Source organism: Mastomys coucha, unplaced genomic scaffold (genome assembly GCF_008632895.1).
Source record: "Mastomys coucha isolate ucsf_1 unplaced genomic scaffold, UCSF_Mcou_1 pScaffold13, whole genome shotgun sequence".
Classification (NCBI taxonomy): Eukaryota; Metazoa; Chordata; class Mammalia; order Rodentia; family Muridae; genus Mastomys; species Mastomys coucha.
Window position 1 is genome coordinate 45938370 of NW_022196895.1, and position 22473 is coordinate 45960842.

At 43.8% G+C, this 22473-nt stretch overlaps 1 protein-coding gene across 1 annotated transcript in view; it reads left to right on the forward strand.

Moving 5' to 3' along the window:
* The window catches only part of Tnfaip8 (TNF alpha induced protein 8), a 115300-nt gene that overhangs the window by 11063 nt on the left and 81764 nt on the right, over positions 1–22473 (forward strand). The gene's annotated exons all lie outside the window — the stretch shown is intronic.

Here is a 22473-nt window from a genome sequence, read left to right on the forward strand (position 1 = left end):
GAGGGAAGGAGGGAGGGAGGGAGGGAGAGAGAGAGATGACAAAAATGCCCAACATTGGGTAAATAAACATTTAAATAAATAACATTGGTTATAAAGAAAATAACTCTATTTCTCATAATTCTGACAACCAAGGAGCCAAATATCAAACTATGAGAAGAATCTCCTAAGAAGCCTTTTTGTTTATTTGTCTGAGTCCACCAACTCCCTTTATGGTATTAATCTATGAGGCAGAACTGTCCGACTCAAACTACTGCTCCAAAGACCTGGTGTCTCCTTTCGGTTTCTGTTCAGTGATGGCAGGAGGAAACAATTCAGTCAGTTCATATCGATCAGGGAACTTTAAGTATACAGGTAAGGGGATGCCCCCTCTCCTTGCCATGGTGGTTTTCACAGTAAGAATATTAAGTTACTTTTATGAAGGTAGTCTGTGGTTGGGTGCATCCAGGTCGTTGTTAGTGGCTTAGTGTTGTTTGTGAGACTTCTTTCTCTTCCCACCGTAGCACGAGTGCTGTCTTTCATTTGCGTATTTGCAAATGGGTAGTTAGGCAAGTGAACGGAAAGGCAGCTAGGCAGACAGTGGTGGTATCCTTAGCAGTGCCTCATCCAGAGGCAGGATGTGGGGAAGTGTGCATGTGGGCACAGGGCACGATAGAGGGAGCGGTGATGAGCATTCTCTTGTAGAATCCTTCTCTTCTTCAGAAGGTAAGTAATTCCCAAAGCTCCCACCGCCTTACTGGCTAGAACCAGTCGCAACTTCAAAGGAAGCTGTGAAGATGGAGTCACACTGTACTCTCCAATGTGTCAGTAGGAGGAAGCAGGAGGGCCAGACACTTAGGCAGGCAAATAGCATCTGGATTAGTCCCCAGCCTGCCCACCTGCCTAGAAGGCTGCTGAATTAAGGCTGGTCTTGACCATAGTTCTTATTGGAATTAAAACTCTACTGATGATGGTTACTGGGAGGGCCTTTAAAAAAATCATATCTAGTGATTTAAAGATATTAAAAATCCCATGTGAGTATGAACTGCCAGCAGTAAAATTTATGTTTTGCTTTGTTATTTGTTTGTTTTTTTTAAATGCCATTACTTACTATGGAGAAATCATCCTGCATTTAAGCCTAGAGAAATTCATTACATGTCCACAAATGTTTGCTAACTCAGTGATCATGGCAAACATTTATCTAGTGCTTATGATGGGCCAGGCACTGTGTGCAAAGTGCTTTATACTGTTATTCAACTTCACCTTCCATGAGAACCATGAGAAAGGAACCTTTGTTAATCCTCTCATCCAGGTGAGGGAGGTTAATAACCTGCACTCGTCCAGCTGACCTAGGGCCACACCCTCGCTCAGCTGCCTCCCTCCCACACTGCTGTGTTCTAACCGCTCTAGAGGATTGGCTCCTCAGAAGAGCTGCTAGGAACACTCATTTCCTGTGACCTCTTACGGGCATTAGGTCTCTAGCCCGGTGGTTCAACACATAGCAGGACTCCACGGTTCTCTCTGTACACGGTGGTGTTTTCAGTTATAGAAAGATGCATAGCCGCTGTTGAGCCACTCCACATTTCTGGGGTGGATTCCGGGCTTCGAGCACCAAACCCTTAACTTCCTTTTGAACTTTCAGCAAAGTCCCCTGCCTACCCCACCCAAGACTCATATATCCCAAGCTAGCTTTGAACTCCTCATGAAGCTGTGGATGACTCTGAACTCTTGATTCCCCCTTGCCTCTACAGAGTGCTAGGGCTACAAACCAGTGCCCATAGGTACTAGATTAGTAGTTTGCCAACTGAGCTATGGCACCAACCCAAACAACGTCATTTTTAATTACAGTTGTCCTTGAGATATCTTGGAGCACGTCATATGTTATAAACTTCCAAACATATTTTGAAATGTTATGTCAAGTTTTAATTGAGCCTGTAAATGAAAACCGTTTACTTTAAGCACAAGTGGGTCTGTAGAACAGAATTCTGGGAGTCTGGTTTCCAGCACCTCTGTCCAAAATCCTGCAGTCCTCCCTGATGTACTGACATGCCTACAGTTTTGTTTTTTGTTTTTCTTTTTTTTTAAAAAAGTCTTAATCTTTTTTATTGTAGAATTAATCACAAATACCAGAAGTCCACACAAAAGAAGTACAGGACTTAGGGAGGTTTTTTTACACATCAGCAGTGTCAGGGAGCCTCAGTGTGTCCCAGCCATACTCTGTCCCTTCAGAACTAACTGTTGACCTGTTAGGAAGCCTCTTAGTAGGTGCCTCTTTGGTTGTATCCTCTAACACACAAGGGTTTAGTCTTACTCATTTGACATTAAAAAAAAATCGTGGTGTATCTTGTTTTTTTGAGACAGGATTTCTCTGTGTAGCCCTGGCTGTCCTGGAACTCACTCTATAGACCAGCCTGGCTTTGAACTCTGACATCTTCCTGCCTCTGCCTCTGAGTTGTGGGGTTAAAGACATGTGCCACCTGGTGTATTTTATAGGTATCTTTACCGGACTGATTTCCCTGACCATCTTCCTCTCATTGAGAAGGATTAGTAGCGCTATAAGTCCCCTCACTTTCAAAGCAAGATTCAGCTCCACCTTTGCCTCTGTTTCCTACATCTGGCTCCAGCATGATAGACTCTGGCAGGACCCCTCTGGCATGATTCCCACTAGTGGAATATGCTGTTACTGGAAGGTCCCTAGGTCTGGTTTTCCCACTTTCTGAAGGATTCAGCTGCCGACCCTGAAGCGTGAAGACCTAACAACTCCCTGGGAGTTGCAGTGTGTGTGGAGTCTTCAATTCTGCCTTTTTAACACGTCAGTTATAGGCAGAATCATTTTATAGAGTCAGACTCCTCTTTGATCATTGCCCAGAGGTATACTTCCCATAGCAACAGCCAGCTAAATGCTTACGTCCTTCGTTTTACCCAAACTTTCTACAGTTAGTTCCTATCGTTCTTGGAAGATGACAAGGGAGGCTTTGGTTACTTTTACAGTTTAAAATTTCAACCAGTATTAGCTCATAGAATTAAATATACTTGCTGAGTTTCCATCCTGTGCTGGTAGACCAGGGGTGTCCTTTGCTATTGTCCCTGGAGTCCTTCTGCAATGTGCTCGCTGCCATGCTAGGGTGATCCAAGCTGGTTTTACATGTTTCTGCCTCAACCTGCAAGGAGCCTTGGGATCTCGAGTTTCTTTTAGTGACATCTACAGACCATAAAACGGGTAGGAGATGCCTTTCCCTGGGACAGCCATTCTTTGTAGGCATTTCCACTGGTTTCAACTGAGAGCAATACAGAAACATAGACTCTTGTGAAGATGCACTTTTTGAGTTCATATTGATGTCTCCAGTTCACATGCCATGACTGGGGGTGTGGGGAGGTGTTTCTATTTTTTCCCCTTCTGTAGTAGGAATCTGTGAGAGTTAAAACTATGTTTTAAGTTTTAATTACTGCTTTTTAAGAGATAAACAGAAATGCCTCTAGCCTGTAAGCTCCAGATCCCCTAAGACAGAAAACTTCCTAGAATGCTAAGGTCTGTTCATGTAAGATAACAAGATGGAATGCTCCAACTGCATAGGATGTGCTTGATTACACATTGGTGGTAGATCCATAGATAGGAATATGTCAGGATATATGCTTGCCCCAGTTGGACAAAGGCAGGAAATATGTAGCCTCATTAGGGTTTGCCTTTATATGTACCTAGCATAATTTGTGGCCATTCTCTGAGAATCTCAGGTATGGACTAGACCAATGTCCATTTTTCTGGTCAGTATTTAATAAAGCTTGTTTCAAATTTGGCTCAAAAATTGTGGTAGTGCTCTTATTCTTGCCTGATGTGATCAACAAGTCCTGTTTTGTTTGTTTGTTTTTGTCAGCGGAGAGAGACAAAATAACAGTCATATTTGATTGCTCCGTATGATTACATGTAGCAGTCTCCAAGTAACACAAGTGTTGTAATCACCATCTATGATTATGGAAAAACAGGGATATTATTTGGTATATGTCATGCTCCTTCTACCCAGTTTATGTATGATTTACTCTCTATACTGCTAAATCATATAGCCATTATATCTAACAATATGCCTTGTAATTTCCATTTGGTGTTATTTCTCAAGATATTTTCACCAGTCTTCACACCAGAGGCTCTAGACATTCCAATTAAAGAAGGATTATCTAGCTGACTTGATAGTAAGAACTTATAGGAACAATATTCCCTGATTTATTGCTAACATTTTGTGACTTTTGTAATTAGGGTCATTTTTGCTGGGTATAAAATTCATAACTCACATTCTCTTCCCTTGAGAATCTAAAATATGTCACCCTTGTCAGAAGTCCAAAGATGGAAATAGAGTTCTCTTTTGATTTTTGTGATCTACTTTTGTAACACTTTGGAGGGCACCAATCATGCTGTGTATCTATTTCAAACAATCTACTGTATTCCTCCATACTAGCATTAAGGAGCTGCTATGCTATCAAATGCTAGTTTGTGTTTTGATCAGTCCTTATACTAAATAATCTTTTCTTCTTTTCAATCTACAATAACTCTGCTCTCAGTAACTAAAGCACTTTTGTCTCTGAAAGGTCAGCTGAACCTTAAATGTGTGCAAGGCTAGCACTAACTCTATGTTGTGCAAGGAAGTTGGTGGTTTTCATTGCCTTATTAGGGTGTGAGGAATCATTTACCCTTTTGAATTATTTTCCTCTCGTGAGATGAGGCTTCGCCTCAGATACAGCTGTGTTCACCAAGGCAGCTAGTCTCTGGGCAGGTGTGTGGGTGCATCAACCCATGAGCAGCAGGTGGTCCTCTATACTTGGTGTCAGGCTGTGTTCTCATTGTACTGCATAGGGAACCCTATGCTTTCAGCACATATGACCGTGAACACCAGCATGTCCCTATGCTAGATTCCTCTGTTCATACATTCCCTTTTCCTTTTCCTTGTCTTACAGCCAGATTCCCACTTCTCCAGCCTTGCATTTGTGACCACTGATGCCTCCCTGGGTACTGGGGCTGCCACCTTCTTTGATAGGCACCCTTTCCTTGTTTTTGCCAGCTTCCTATTTTTTAAACACATACCAAGATATATGAAAGTTATATATTTAATATGAATATTAAATATTTTATATATTTATATAAATACATACATCTCCATGTGCTACCTGTGTACCTGGTCCCTATGGAGCTAGAAGAGGGCATCAAATTCCCCCAGAACCAGAATTATAGATGGTCGAGGTAGGTGCCAGGACTAGAACTTAGGGTTCCTGCAAGAGCAGCCAGTGCTCTTAAGTACTTAGCTATCTTTCTAGTCCCTGTTATCACCATTTGAAAAGGGAAAACATTCAGAACTTCATTACCCAATGTCAAAGGGAAAGCTGACATTTGAATCCATCTTGAGAAAGGATATTTTTTAGTTTGCATGTGAAAGAATGAGTTTGCCTATGATTTTCACCCCACACAAGGCCTCTGATTGCATTTGTTCCCTCCCTTCTCCCTCCCGGTCTGCTCCCCATTCCTTGCAGGATCTGCATCACTAACTTCATCTAGGGGCACATGAAGGTGCTTGTCATAGGTCGGTAACTGATAGGGCTCAAGATTGGGTTAGAGGATGGAGCTATCATTCTAAGTTTAGAACGTTTATAGACTTTCCTCGCAGCTATTAAAAGTATCCGGTTTAGACCCTGGAGCATAAGCGAGAAAGGGAAGAGGTATGACAGGAGCACTGTGGTTTCCAAGTCATTGTCCTGACTGCAGATTTGAGAGCTGCCTGCCATCCTGGTGACAAGTCAGCAGTGTTATCTGCCCTCACTTGTTAATACCTTAGCACTAACAGTGCATGCATGGGTGTCCGCATGCATGTACATGCGTGTGTGCATCTGTGTGTGTGTATGTGTGTGTGTGTGTGTATGTAATTAATGTGTCAATTTCAAAAATTGTTAAGCATGTTAATTTGGTAAAGAAAAGTAAAGTTTCAAAGCCTTGAAAGAAGTGGTTTTTTTTTTTTTCCTCTTTTGGTTTGCTTTTACTGTGCTGTCTCCGCATATTCTCAGAATCCTTTTCAAAATACACGTTTGGACCACTGAGATGATTCAGCAGGTAAGGTACCTGCCACCGAAACTGCTGACCAGAGTTAAGGAGAGAACCGAATCCCCAGAGCTGTGGCCTGACATCAGCACACGTCCTAGCCTCCACCAAGTAATTAAATGTAATTTTAAAAGTTAAAACAAATACTCATTTGGTCCTGAGTGGTGGGAAAAGCCTTGAACAGGCGTGTAGGTGGTGGTTGTGTAGTAACTGGCTTTGGGAGCTTCCTGAGGTATAGACTCACTGGCAGCCCGAACAGCCTCATCTAAGAATGTAAAGCATAAACTAGATTACCTCCTGGCCCTCCTGGATCTGGAATCCTAAGTTCTGATGATGATCACATTCACTTTTTAGTATCACTTCAAGCACAGGTGCCAGGGGAGACCGGAGCCCTTGGTAGAACAAGAACGATAGTGTCCCAGGCGCCCTGGGGAGGAAAGTTGCCCTGCCTATCCCAAGATAGAGTGGGAATTTTAACCAAGGAGCTTGGGTGGGAAGGCAGAATCCTGGCTCAGAGTCTTCCCAGGAGACTCTGGGGCCGTACACTGTTGTCCTGAGATACTCTGGTGAGTAAGTTTATTTTTAGACTCTCTCCATGATCCTTTTCCTTGCCAAGTGACCGTTAACTCTACTTACATATGCTAAATGGAGAACCCATCTGTGACAATATCAAGAAACTGATAGGAGTGACCCACAAGTGAATTCAGTTTCATACAAAAAAAAAAAAAAGGTTCATTACAGTTCCATTTTTAAGAATGAAAACACGATCTAGAGAATAGCTCCAGCGTAGATTGCTCACCTAGCTGCATGAGGTCCCACATTCAATCTCCAGAATTGCAAAATAAACAAAATGACAACTAAAACCCTTGAATGGCTTCAATATGCTTGGCTGCCTATGTCTGTAAAATGGTGTTTCCTGGAGTTGAAACCCTATGCAGCTGGAGAACAAGGTTGGCCTCTGTGCTCTGATATGGAAAGATCTTCAAGACAGATTGAATTAAAACACCAAATAATGATCTCATTATGTTTTTCAAAAAGGCATATTATATGTTTATGAGAGCATAGGCATTTTTGAAAATGAACACTGCACCATTAGTGGTAGAGCTGCAGCTTAGGGGCAAGGGGGTTTACATTTTCATTTTATTCTGTCTGTATTGCTCCAATTTCATAATAAAAATATATTTGGCAAAGGAGAGAATTTAGATTTCAGTTGAGGTTTTGCGTCCTTCTTATACTTACTCCCTTTGAAAAAAACCTGAATATAAATAGCCTGCTGGGAAAAGCAAAGCAAGATAAACACTTTTGCCTCTCAGTATTAGGTATCTCTCAGGTTCCATTTCCCTAGCCCTGTCCTCTTTTCAAAATACAACTCTCTGATGAATGTTTCTTTAGATCACTCATCCATGGTTCCCTCGGTGTCTATTGATGTTCTAGGGTGATGTGGCTGATCATGGGTCCAGCCTGTTGGCCTGTTACCCAGTGTTGATGGCTGGTCCATGTATTGGGCATAGTACTCGTGTAAGAGACACTGGTTGGTGTACTGTGCATCTCCTAGACACTGTGTTTGCCTTCCAGGTCTCTCAGCCTGCTCTCTTGTAACAGCAAGCAAGGAACGAATAGACTAGCAAAGCTCCTTGTATAGCCCTCAATGCTGTGTCTGGCCCTACCCCTCTTCCTCCTCTATGTGCTTATGTCCCATCCCATTCCCAAATGGCTCAGCAGGCTACCAAGCCACACCCTCTCTTCCCTGAGTGTGCTGGGCTGGACCCAAGTTTTCTGTGTTCTGGACTCAGCCCAGGTGCTGTCTCACAAATCTTCTGAGTCCAGAAATGACTTTGCTCTCATCAGAGGTCCTATGAGTCCTCCCAGGCTCCTATTTTTACAACATTCCATCCCTGCAGCTCTCTCTCTGGTGTCCTCAGATAGCTTCCTGGACACAGGAAAGACTTCTTTTAGCTTTTACCTTTTTCTTTTCTTTTCTTTTCTTTTCTTTTCTTTTCTTTTCTTTTCTTTTTTTTTTTTGGTGTTATTGAGATATAATGAATGAATAATGATTGCAATCTATTCAAGAAGTAAACTGATATGATGGGCAGCTATATCGGGATAAAAGTTACCATGACCAACAGTGGACATCTTCTCACTAAAGCTACAATCTACACGTACAGTCAAAATACTTAAGATCTGTTCCCTTATTAGCTCACAACACCATGCTGTACAGTATTGGACCTTGGAATTCTTCATCTTAGAACTCAAGGATTATATCATTTGACTAACCCTTCCCCACACTTCTAACCCAGCCCAGGCAACCTTTGTCTGCTTTCTGCTTTGACGAAGGAAGTCTTGTTATTAGTGTGTATTAATGAGTGACTTTGTTTTATGATTTGCTCAAATATTTTTACTTTCATTCAAATGTTTGTTTTCGAGACAGGGGTTCTCTGTGTACTCCTGGCTGTCCTGGAACTCGCTCTGTAGTCCAGGCTGGCCTCAAACTCAGAAATCTGCCTGCCTCTGCCTCCCAAGTGCTGGGATTAAAGGTGTGCGCCACCACTGCCTGGCCTCTAAGAACTATTTTTAAAAGTCTAATGTTAGGGCTGGAAAGATTTCTCAGTGGTTAGAAGCATTTGCTTTTTTGCAGAGCATCCAGGGTCTAGTCCCAGTACCAGCTTATCAGTTCACACATGTCCATAACTCCAACTCCAGGGGATTCAATGCCCTCTTCTGACCTCTGTGGGCACCAGGCAGGCACATGAAGAACATGTAGGCAAAACATACATGTACACAAAATAAGGATCCATTTTTTTTTTTAAAAAAGCCTGATGCTTGAGAATCCACTATGATTAATAGGTTAGACCATCACTTTCATTACAGAGTTTAAACTTGAACCTTATTGAGGAATATTTGGGCAACCAGGATCTTAGGGTGTTTCCCTGGTCACCACCCTGCACTTGAATATTGTAAATTCTTATCTAATAATCGAGATCTTATCTCGGTAGTTGAAAATGTAAACATATCACACCCACTATTAAAGACAACACCCAGAAAAGTAAATTTGGAAAGAAAGCACCGTAAGGCTGTAGACTTTGCGTGAAAACAAATTTCATTTCTTGGTTCCTTTCGGTCTTTGCCCGTACGTATGGCTGCCCCGGGGAACACACAGCTCAGCTTTGTGACTTCTCTTGGCATTGCTTCCTCCCAGTTCCCATGCTTTCATGGACGTCTGGCTGGGATTCAAGATGAGACTCTTAAAATTCACTTGATTGCTGCCTCTCCTGAGAAAGAGACCAAGACTATAAAACAGATGTAGCCAGAAGGAGTGCCACGATGCACTTGAAAAAGAAGAGACCTTATTCCGATGCTACCTCCATGGGCTGGAATAAAACCGGTAGAGGATGCTTGACGTTCCTAGCACTGAGAGATTAAGATCCTGAAGCAGTTGCAAGCCTTTTCTTAATTAAACACACATCCTCATGAGATCAGTCAAGTTTTTTTTTTTTTCTTGCCTGAGCAATAGCTTTTTATTTTACGAAGGTGTGTTAGAAACAGCTGGCCAGCAGCCCTTCCTTATCCACCCTGTAGCTAGCCCCAAATTGTTCCATAATAAAAATCCTTGTCTTTTAACTGATAGGATGAAATAATTTACACAGAAGAATCAATCTCTAAGGACCCTTTTCAGAAGAACCCACATCTGACCAGTACACATAGGCAAAGAAAGAGGTATGGTGAACATAAGGAGAGAATTAGCCGGAATACCAGAATCTCTTTGAGGTCTTCTCCAAAGAGAAAGAGGGATATTAAACACCCAGGATCTAACAGGCACGCTTCCTTGGACCCAGACTTGCTTTGGCCCCAGGCGAAGCTGACAGGGTTAGTGCTGCATTTCCTGACTTAAAGTCACGGTGACTCCCTTTGACCTTGAGAACCAGCCACCTCCCTAACAGGTTCCTGTATGGAGGCTTTAGAGTGTTTAGCTGTTTCTCTCATCTCCTACAGTCATCTCCTACAGTCATCTCCTACAGTACAGTCATCTCCTCCAGTCATCTCATCTCCTACAGTCATCTCCTACAGTCATCTCACCTAACAATTTTTAACTTTGTTTTTTGAGAATTTCATATAATTGTAGTTATATTTCTACCCCTCCTTTTCCCCCCTCTTACTCCTCCCACCCCCCACCCCACCACCATTCCACCTCCACAACCTATGAGAAGTCAAGAATTCATGACTTCTATAGTTATTCTTGTTTTACACACACACACACACACACACACTGAGTCCAATTAGTATTTCTGGTATATACATGGATTTAGGGCTTGGGCAACCAATCAGGATGTTCACCCCAGAAAAAAAAAATTCTTCCTCTTTCAGTAACCATCAACTGCCTGTAGCTCTTCAGCTAGGGGTTCATCCTAGACAGTTGACTGGTATGGCCTTGGGCAGGTAACTGTATTGTTGGAGTTCACTGCTGCATTGTGTCCGCCATGTCTAAAGGACTCTGGTGTTCACCACCCAGTCCTCTGGCTCTGACAATCTTCCACTCTTCTTTCTCAATTTCCCCTGAGACTTAGGAGTAAGGAGGTCATGCTTTAGATGTCTCCTTTAAGAATGAGAATGTCCACAGCCACCTGTACTCTGCATCTGACCAATTGTGAGTCTCTGTAACAGCTTTCTGCTGCCAAAGATTCTTTGATGAGGGCTAGGAGCCGCACTTACCTGTGGGTATACAGGTAAGCTTTTAGAAGGCAGCGGGGCAGTATATTCATTTAGCAAGATGGTAGTCGTAGGTTCTCCTCCAGTATCAATCACCTCTTTGGCTAGAGGTTCTTAGCTAGGCTCATAATACCAGACATACATTTTCTCCTTCTGAGTGGGCCCTGTGTCCAATCAGACAGTTATTGGCTACCTACAAGCTTTTGCACCACTTGCGATATCTTGCTGGGCTGGTCATTATTGTGGTTCACAGGATCTATAGCTAGGTAGCGCAACTGATTGTCTCTTCTGACCCCTCTTAGCTTATGTAGCACACTCTGATGCTTTGAGAGCTAGCCCTCATAGAGGTCAGTACTAGATTGATTTTCACCTCCATGGTCTGTGGCTGAATGTGTTCAGCAATAAACTCTTGCCCTTATGTTTGAGCAGGCAACCAAGAGCTGTGTATTGCTTTTAAAGAAAGGCATCCTTGCCTGGCATGGGGGTTAGGATTGATCATCTGTGGTTTCTGGTGGAAACGTTATCCTTCTGTGGTGATGACTCCAACACACACACACACACACACACACACACACACACACACACACACACACACACACATAAGCTTATAAAATTTTCCTTATGGCCTTTTAAAACATTCTTTTTATTCCTAATTATTCCTCCTCTCTCCCTCTACTCTACTGGCTTCTAAGGTTACTCCAAGTTAAACTCAAACCTAAAGATTCGGAGTTGAGATGCACAAATAAGAGATAACATATGGTGTTTGTCTGTCTGGGTCTGGGTTACCTCATTCAGTATAATATTTTCCAATTCCATCCATTTACCTGCTAAGTTCATGATTTTTCACCTTACGATAGCAGAGCCTGTAATTATACAATGAAAATATTATCAGAGAGCTGTGCAATTCTCAGTGGGGATGACAAGATCTCTGTGTATTACTTATGGTTTGATTTATGAAAGGGTCATAAATGAGTCGTTCTCCCTCACCTGCTGGTTTGTTTTTTATAGATTAACAAGAGCTATTCAGTCTTACCTTTCTTTCACAGCAGCCTCTGTGGGTCCTTCAAAGACCTGTGGGAATGACATTGGTAGACTGGAACTTAGTCCCAGGTTTGAGAGAACACCAGCATTGACCTGCAATATGGGAGGAATAGGAGAAATATCAAGTGGAAATCTGTGAAAAGGTTCCAGTCTCAGAATGGAGTGGGCCGTGGGGATGTGCCAGGTATAGCTACTTAGGCCTGGATATGCTTAAGCTTTGAGTGCTGCTGTCTGAGACTGGCTCCTCCTCCACATGGTTATTGCTAGCCCTTGATGGCCATTTGATACTTTTACAGTACTAGGTACCACTGATGTATATCCTCAGACCAGACTTTACCAACTCCTTAAAGCACACGCGTACACACACACACACACACACACACACACACACACACACACATGTTGGGAGCCGTGAATCTTGAGAGGCATTCGCCATGGCAAGATGGCGCCTACTTCCGCTGTTAACTCCTAGTGGTCAACTGTTTGCGCATGTGCGTAGACAACTATTGGCGCATGTGTGTAGAGTGAAAGGACGCCATGTCACAGCCCATTCCGGGGCGTTACGTAGGGTAATGAGCGAACAGCCAATCATGAGCAGACACACCACGCTGTGGGCAGATACATGCACTGTGGTGTATATAAGCAGTGCGGATTTTGGGTTCGACCCTTTTTCCACCATGGATGGAGACAATAAAACAGTTGCTGCAGAAGGAACCTAGAGTGTCCGCGTGTCTTCTTTCCGGCGAGAGGACCACGCGGGCTACACACACACACAGAGTCAATATAATGTCAACCAAAGGCATCATTTACCAACTATTTTATCTAGTATTTCCACTCTTTTATTCTTGAGTCAATCAACTAATGATTAGTACATAATCTTGCATATAGATGTCATGAATTTGGGAGCAGTTCAGCTGTCTGGTACTGACTTGAGGTATCTTCAAGCATGAAGCCAGAGAGCTGGCCAGGTCTTCAAAGACCAGAGATTCTGGGTCAGGAAGATCCATGCAGGAAATGTCATTTCTTACATTCAGCTTCCGACGGGCTTTTTGGAGTAAACCCTTCCATGGGGGATGAGTCTTCCCAGAGACTGTGACCCGACGTAGTACACATAGAAGACTCAAGTATCTGTCACAGCCAAGTCCTGGGAGTCACACAGTTAGCTACCCAGGTCACACGGGAAAGGTTTACACAGGGTCGTGAGAATCATTGGGGATGCTTTGGAGACAAGCGGATTCGGATTCAGGAGGCAAAGATCAGCATAGTGTTGAAGAAACACATGGTGATTGCCCCGGTGGGGGAGATGGCATCTGTGGCCTCTGAAACTCACAGACTGTCAGTGGCTGGGGAAGGGAAAGCCTCTCCGGAGTTAGGGACCAGGAGGAGGGCCCTCAATGCAGTCTGGCTGGAACCAGGGCTGACAAGATGAGAAAGATCAGCACCCATGAGGTCTTACGATGGGGAATGAGGTCTCTCAAGGCTTTGAGCTGGCCCGGAACCTCACCACTGATATATGTAGCAGTAGTTTGTATGTGAGCCTCAGGGTTGGGTGCCCTCGTCTTTCTCACCATTATCTACAGGCCCAGCTATCTCATTTCCAACTTCTGGAAGACTCTTGCCCCCCCACCCCACCCCGCTTGGCCACAGACTGTCTTGTACTGTTTAACTTTCATGTGTTTGTCTTATTTATCACAGAGAGATTACAAGGGCCACAGGGCCCAGTCTTATCTGTTTGTATTTCCTGTGCCGTGCTTAGCACACTGGTGTACAGTAAATACTTGCTAACTGGTGGATAATATCAGTCACTCTCTGTGTGGATAGCCACCCTTTCCAGCTTGCAGTGCTTAATGTAGTTAAAACACTTTCCAAAAGATTTCCATGAGTGGAAAACATCCCAATTTGCCAAACTATTTAGAGAAAACTAGGGGAAAAAATGATTTAACAAAAGCCCCATGGATTATTTTTAACTTCAAAAAGTTTTATGTTGCTTAATTTGGTTATAACTGCCCATGCAGTTATAACCGTGTGAAATAAGAGTGGCTTTCTTATTTGAGTAAGGGCCGCCTTGCTCGTGCGCTCTCAGCAAGGCATGCTTTTGTTCAGGATGTGAGGCGGGACAGCGAAATGATGGCTGTCCACCTCCGTGTGACACGTGTTTCATCAAAGTTATCATTTCAAAAAAGAGACTTTTGGTTTTAAGTTAGCAGGGACATTTATACTTTTATCTTTGCAAAATTGAGTGAAACTAGGAAAGAAATCTGGAGGTATAGACGAGTCCTTGTAAACCATGGAGATATCAGCAACGCCAAGTGACATAGGACTAAAAGGCAGAAGGCAGATGAAAGATGGCAGCTGAGGTTGCAGAGAAAGGGGAAGGACTATAAAATGCCTGCTGGGGGGTGGGGAGTGGGGGTTGGGGGTTGGGGCTGAAGCAGGGAATCCCTGGGAGTCCCAGGAGTCTCAGAGTTCTCAGATTGCCGAGGCTCAGGTGAGACCCATAGCTTCCTAGTGGGAGCACACGAGGGAAACATCAGCTTGGGGAGGACTAACAGGGATTTGTCCCTAGCAGCTCTGCCCCAGCAGAGGAGCCAGGCCAGATTCCCTGAGAGCCTGGGAAGAAAATATCTGATGGGAAAGCAAAATACTTAAGAATGGTAGCCCTCAGCTCAAATCCCAACCAGTGAGCTGTGAACTTGGGGCAGTCAGCTAATGTGCTTGGGTTTTAGTTCTGTATTTATTAAATGCAAAGCTGGGTCATATGATTCTGAGGTCTGCTCAGATTCAAAAATTATGATTCTGTTGGTCAGTAACTCCATCCCCTGCCCCACCCCCAGCAATTCTAGTTCTGGGTATCTAATGCAGAAAAAAATATGTACAAACACTTTTATGAGTGTGCTCATATACTCTACATCAGCTGCCAAAGGATGAAGCAGATACATCTCCCAAGATCATGAAGTATGTTCTAAGTGTTACTGTCATTCACAAACTCGGGATTGCCTTATTTGTTTTTGGTGGGTTTTTTTTTTTTTTTACAGTTTTATTTTAGTTGACAAGTAAGTCTTTAATATATTAATGGTGTATAACCTGATGTATTGGCAATGTTCTCACTATGGAATACTTGATTAAGTTACTTAATATCCGTATTGCTATCTCTTTTTTCCCATCCCTTACAATGAAGGAAATTAAGACAAGGGACAGCTGAGTATCTCTTGAGATCACCCCTACATGAGACTCGCCACAGTCGATTCTCCCAGCTGTGTTCAGGTGTGTAAGGTATTGTTGGCAGCAGGGTGCGCATCTCCAAGATGTGTAGTAGGTCTCCTGAGCTTAGCCCTCCTGTCTAACTGAAGTGTTATGTCTGTGATTACCTCAAACCCTCGCTGCACCCACCAGTCTCTGGTAACTTTGAGGCCTTTTTGGTCAACGTATAAACGGGTCATTCCGTCTTTGTCTTTCCAGGGCTGGTATGTTTCTCTTAACATGATGTCCTTGTTCTAATTTGTCCTCTATGGCTGCGATTAAACACCAAGGGCAACATGGGGAGGACAGGCCTTATTTCACCTTACAGGTCATACTCCATCACTGCAGGAAGGCAGGCAGGAACTTAAGGCAGGAACCTGGAGGCAGGAATTGAAGCAGAGGTCATGGACGAGTGCTGCTGCTTACTGGCGCGCTTCTCGAGGCACACTTGTCCTGGGATGTAGCCTGTAGTGGGATGGGCCCTCTTACATTTACTAACAATAAGAATAAATGCCCTACAAACATGTCCACAGGCCAGTCTGATCAAGGCAGTCCCTCAGAGTGTCAAGTGACAGCTGAAGCTGACCAGGAGACTCCTCCCTGTTCTTTGTTGTTGTTGTTGTTATTGTTGTTGGGTTTGTTGTTGTTGTTGTTGTTTTTGGTTTATCGAGACAGGGTTTCTCTGTGTAGCCTTGGCTGTCCTGGAACTCACTCTGTAGATCAGGCTGGCCTGGAACTCAGAAATCCGCCTGCCTCTGCCTCCTAAGTGCTGGGACACCTAAAGGCATTCGATACCACTGCCCGGGCTCCAGGTTATTTCATGTTGTTGCAAATGGAATTCCTTTTAAAGGCTAAACATTGCACCATTGTCATTGCTGCTCTGTCCCCTTCCCACTTCACCTGGTCGCCTACAACCACAACCTTCAGACCCAGAGATTGTAAGGGAGGTGAGAACAAACCGGGGATGATGGAGACTTCAGGCAATGCAGCAAGAAACAGTAGACAGGCCTCAGAGAGCAGCCCTGTTAATTGCAGGGAACAAAGGCTAATTAAACATATGGGGGGTGGGGGTGGGGTAGAGGCTTTCACGGTGAGTGTATATCATAGAGCAGGCCCAGGGTGCTGGGGATGCCTGATTAGCATAAGGAGGAATTCCAGGTGCTGCTGGACATGACCTTATAAGGAGAAAGAAAGTTTAATCTGGCTAATGGGTTGTGTGACCTCTTCTTGTGGAGCATAGGTGAGAGCCCAGGTTTCTATGCATCGGGACACAGCCCTAGGACAGGAGGAGCCATGATCTCTGGGCAAGAGTTCCTGGGTTTAGATGTGCTTTGACTCCACTCTTGCTCCATTCCCACCCCCACCCCCACCCTTCAGTTATATATTTACAGCACTTTTATTCATCAGGGAAATATTCTAGAATTTGGATTGTGGTGTCTGTGGGATGTAACTCTAAAGTCATTAGAAGTATTGAAATGCATATTTAAAGTGACAAATTGCTTCATCAAAACTGGAAAGGGTGGCGTGAGAGGTTGCTCAGTAGTTAGTAGTCGTTGTTGTTTCTGCAGGGATCCAGGTTCAGTTTCCAGTACTTAATGTTGGCTCACAAGCATCCCTTAACTCTGGTTCTTAGGGATCAGATGCCTTCTCGTGGCCTCCCTAGGTACCAGGTGCGCGCATGTGTACATGCAGACAAAACACTCACACACATAAGATGAAATAAATTAATCTAAAAAACTGCTTAAAATGGGGGAGGGTGTTAAGAAGCCATGGAGTAGGGAATAGAGTGACACCAGCGAACCATGAGCAATGCCTTGGTTATTATGCAAGTGGGTGGGGGCTACTGATAGCCCTTTATGCTCTCCTTCCAACTTTTGTGTATCTTTGACATTTTACAGGCCAAAAAATGGTGAGCAATTAATATTTTAAAACAATATACAAAATATTGGGTTTCCTCATGACATTTTCATATAAGTATATTATATTTTACTCATCTTCACCTCCCCACTGCCATTTTTTGTCTTACCGCCAGTGGCTGGTAACCTAAATAGAACTAACCTAAAAGCATTAATTCATACCCATAATGCACTGCCAATGCCACCCTGCTTCCTAGGGTAAATATGTATCCGCGTGACCCCAGTGCCTCCTCTCACCCACTCCAAGGTCTCATTGAGATTTTTGTATTGGGAAAGGGTGGGAAAGCCTAGGAACTAGAGAAAGGTGAGAGAAGGTACTCCTAGGAAATTTCTAGTTTGTCTTCAGGAAAGAAGGCACCACTTAGACTGTATGACTTTTGAGCATCTACTGACCATCCTCAAAAATATTTTAGTTGTTTCAATTTTAATCTTTTATCAGACAAAAGAAAAGATCGATTTATTATTCACTCACAATATACTCATAATAGTAGAACCAACTTTTTTCGACTTATTAGTGGATTCTCGCCCGTGTGTTAGGCTTGACTGTCAACACCCCTGTCTCGTGAAGGTCATTTGGTTCCCAGGTGCAGCTTCTGCAGCTGCTCACTGGTGTTTTGTAAGCTAGAGAGACCCTGTGCTCTTAGAGACAACAGTCTCTTAAGTCTTACCCTCAGAGTGTATGACCTAGAGTTATGTGTGTGTTCTTATGGTGGAAGAAAAGATTTCCCGAGAGCACTGGGTGTGTTTTTGTTTTTCTGCTTTCTTGTGTTCCCTGCTAGTCTCTGGGTAAAAGTGAAAAGCAAGGGCTACCCACTAGGAGAAGGGTAGGGTGGAAGGAACGCAATTTACATTTGAGAATTAGTTCTGCTTCTGCCTGCTCACCCATTTCCAGCGAGTGGGATAGCATTTGGCTTTTCTTAGTCAAGTCCAACTCTTTGTCCCATAGTCTTTTGAAAAAAATTGTGAAAGTGTTTTGTGTGTGTGTGTGTGTGTGTGTATGTGTGTATGTGTGTGTGAGAGAGAGAGAAAGAGAGAGAAAGAGAGGGTGTGTGTGAGAGAGAGAGAGAGAGGAAGAGAGGGAAAGTGTGTGTGTGTGTGTGTGTGTGTGTGTGAGACACAGTGTGTGTGTGAGAGAGAGAGAGAGGGAGAGTGAGAGAGGTGTGTGTGTGTGAGAGAGGAGTGTGTGTGTATGTGAGTATGTGTTTGAAAGGTGGGCAGGAAGAGAACTCACATCTCAGAGAGAGGGGGGTATGGGTGTGTGTGAGAGAGAGAGGAGTGTGTGTGTGTGTGTGAGTATGTGTGTGAAAGGTGGGCAGGAAGAGAACTCACATCTCAGAGAGAGGGGGGTATGGGTGTGTGTGAGAGGGAAGTGTGTTGGAGACAGTGAGTATATGTGTGTGTGTGACAGAGAGAAGGGGAGAGAGAGAGAGAGAGTGTGTTCGTTCGTGTGTGTGTGTGTGTGTGTGTGTGTGTGTGTGTGTGTGTGTGTGTGAAAGGTGGGCAGGAAGAGAACACAAACTGAAGGCCTGCCTGGAGGTCAGAGGTCAGCACTCAGGCATTCTCTTCTACCACCTTGGAGGATCTAGGGACTGAGCTCAGGCTGTCAGGCCAGCTCTCAGAGGCCTTTATCAGTGTTGCCATCTGGGCTGGTGTGGTGGCGGCAGGGGCGTGTGCGGTGTGACATAGTGTTTTAATGGACATTTTATGAGCTCACCTGGAGCCTCTTGCTCGCTTGATCATCTTTTCATCAGGGTCAGCCAGATCAGCGCATTCACTTCCATTCTTAATTAACACTTAGGGCTTCTGATCTGAGGTGATTCACCTGCAAAAGCAAACAGAACCTCAAAGAGCAGAGCGAAGCAGCAAGGCTGGGAAATGCTTCTGGCCTTTCCCCCACTTCCTTCTAATTTTGCCTCAGTATCTTGTGCTGGTTACGTTTTGACACTGTGACCAAATAAATACCCAAGAGAAACAGCTGAAGAGTGGCAAGGATGTCTTTTGACTCAAAGTTTCAGAGATCTCAGTGTTATGTTGCCCCAGCTCTGTTGTTCCTGGGCTGTATATGGTCAGGCAGGGAGCCTGTGGAAGAGCTGACAGTTTCGATGGTTGAGAAGCAGAGAGACTGAGATGAGGGATCTGGAGACAGGGTATTCTCTTCAAAAACACACCTTCAGTGATCTACTTCCTCTACCTAGGTCTCAGCACCGAAAAGCCCTTTCGGCTACAACTTTGTCAATGGGTTGATGAAATTCGAGCTCAAAAAGCCTGTAAGGTAGCCAAGGTGCCGTTAATGTGAGCCTTCAGGAAACCGTTGTATATTCAGGGTTGAAAGATGCTTCCCAAGCGAGATTTCCTACAATTGGCTAGACACATAATATTGTCTTCTATTTTGTAACTTTATTCATTTGTGTGTGTGTCTGTGTGTGTGTGTGTGTGTGTGTGTTGAGCTTTGTCTAGTGTGCCGTTTTTTTCCCTTGGTTCTTCTGTCTTAGAAAATCTCCTATTCTGTGCCTTAGCCCCCTCCAGAACAAAACCATACACTAGGAAACGAAGGGAGCCTTGGCTTCCCTGACCGACTCCTTTCGGGGAACAGCTGTACAGCCAGTGTAAACATTCCATTTCAGTTAGAGATAACTCCTCGGTTTCCCATTACCCACACCAGTGAGGTCATGCAGAATGTGCGCACGTTAATGAGCGTTGTGTTTTATTTCAAGTGCAAGTTGTCTGGTAGACTGTGTGCAGTTCTGAAGCTTAGGGAGCAGCTAGTGTTTCTCTGCTAACAACGTGTGGTGCAGGAGATACTCATGCACCACCACCCCCATCCCTCTCTATCCCCAGCCCCACACCTGCAGTGTAAGCAATGCTGGGCGCTCTGGGATGGGCTGAGTCAGATGGACTGCTACCTCTGTGCAACAGGAGAATGTCTTGGCTCACATCTCAGAGGTCTTCAAGACCGGGAAACAGACTTTCTCCCCACATCATATTAGATGGGGGGTAGTGGAGTGAGTCCAAAGAGATGGGTAATGGTGTAGAGCCAAGAAGTGAATGCTTGCTTCAAACCAATAGAACAGAGAAGAAAAGTGAGTTGAAGTCGGGGGGAGGTTACTTACCCCTCAGATTCATGGGTCACTCTTCCCGTTGTTTATGTATGAACTTGCTATATGATGGAAACATCAACAGCGCCTTTAGTTTCTAGAACCTTGCCTCAGAGATTCCCACTATTGTGAGGAGATAAAATATTTCATTTAAGTCCATTTACCAGGTCTGGAATCCAAGGATAAAAAGTTAAACAACTACGAGGGGAAATTCTCTCCACCTTTTCTCTCTCAGTCTTCTGAATGTTATGGAGGGTCTTTCCCCCTCCTCCAGGTTTTCCTCTCTAGGGCTTGTGTGGTCTAGGAGGCAAATACTATTCTCCCCAGCCTGATCGTCACAAAAGGGTCAAGTTCAAACTCTCTCACCTAGCATGTTAAGGTTGGTTCATACCCACCTTTCCAGTCCAGCTTCCTCTTTGACATCACTCTGTCTCTGCTGCCTGGAGCTATTTCTTCCCTCCATAGACTTTTTAGTTATCCCTTTTCCATGGGAAGCTCCCCTCCTGCTCGAACTGACTGCTTCCTTTAGAGCTATGCTTCCAACTATCCCCAAACATGTCCGCTGTCCTGTGTACAATATATGCTCCCTTCTGCCCCTCAGCCCCAGGGAGTGCGTTGTGAAAGCATGTGTTGAAGAGCTAGGGTTTAATTTGTATCAAATCATTCCATCCTTACAGAAATGCTTTACATCGGATGCTGTTTCTCTATCTTTTATTTTTATTTTTATCTTTATTTTAAAGGTTAGTAGCTTGAGTCCTGGCTTGCTGTTACAGATTTTGTGCTACTAATTTGGTAGAAACAGGATCTGTCCCAGGCATGAGAGTGAGTAGAGCTATGTCCTATGAGCCTATCAAAAAACTAGCTTAATGGAATGAGGGCTGCAACGGGCCTAGTGGTCCTCCATTGCTGTCAATTTCGATGCACTCTCCCTCATTAAATCAGTTTCCAATGTTGATAATTTCCAGTGAGTATAAGGCACACTGTGGCCACATTCCTCTACCTTAGCTCTCCACTCCTGCTGGCCCCTGTCTTCCCAACTACAAGGAGAAGAATTCTCAGTGTCTCAACACTAACTGAGTAGCCTGGACAATGAGCTTCTGCAGGAGCCCAGGGCAGGTGGACAGACATTCCTTGGTGACCCACGGGGGATTCTTAGCCTTTTCATGGCTGATGGTCCTGAAGCAGAATTGTCATCTGAGCATATGACACATTCCCCACAGCTTGTACCTGCAGTAAACTGAGTTGTATGAACTCATTTCCATCCAAAAAGAGAATCAACCATCTCGTTTTCCTTCCGGGCGACAATTTTCCTGTCAATAAAATTGCATCCTCTCAGACTTATTTTCTGTTGTCTTCATATCGTGCTTGTAGCACAAATTTGTAGCACACAAAAGCTGGGTGGGTGTGCTGACTCACCTGAAAGAGAATCTCAGGGCCGTTGAGTTCTGGGTCCAATGAGAGACCCTGCCTTAATAAGTAAAGAGCAATGGAAGAAGACACCTGCTATCAATTTCCGGCCTCCATACAATTGTATCCTGTGTGATCACACATGTGTTTCCCCACAAATGTGAACATGCAGACTACACACACACACACACACACACACACACACACACACACACACACACACACACGCACGCACACGCACACCAAACCATGCCAAACAAAAAGTAAATAAGAGAATTTTTTTTCACAAAGGACTAACTGGATGAGATTATCTGAAAAATGATATATGATTACATCCTTATCAGTGGGTCAATATAATCTGCCTCTGTCATGATATAAAAAGATAAAAAACAAAAGATAAGATCATGTCGTGTGAGACACAGTTAAATCTGTGAAGTCCAAACTGAAAGCACAGAGGAAGAACTCTTTGAAGGGCAAGTCCCCACGCAGAGAGTGCTCTGTGCCTGGCTCTCTATGAGCAGAATCTAAATAAGCTGATTTACAAATGAAAAATAGGTTTCAGAAGTAAAGTGCTTTGATAGACATGCCCCCACCCCAGCAACTGTTTTCTTACTGAATACATTTCCAAAAGGTGCATGGTTCCTAGTTTTGGAGGAGAAGGTGAGAGTTTTAAATTTAGGCTTTTGTGTCTAAACACTTTTAAACAGAAAGGCTTTAATCCCACAAGATCTAACCCTTTCCTCCTAGGCTGTGGTTTTCATTTTCATTTTAAAGGTCATTTCAAGATAGAGTTTGTAAAACTTGCCTCAAATCTACTTTTTTTTTTTTTTAGTTTAAGGATTTCATGTGTGAATGAGCATACTGTGTTTGCCTCATTTCCACCCTTCTCCTCCTGTGTGTCCCTTCAAACACCCCCATTTTAAAATTTATAACTTCTTCTTTTATAGTTATTTTATTATACTTCAGTAATATATATATATACATATATATATGAATTCAAAGAATGTGTGTAGGTATG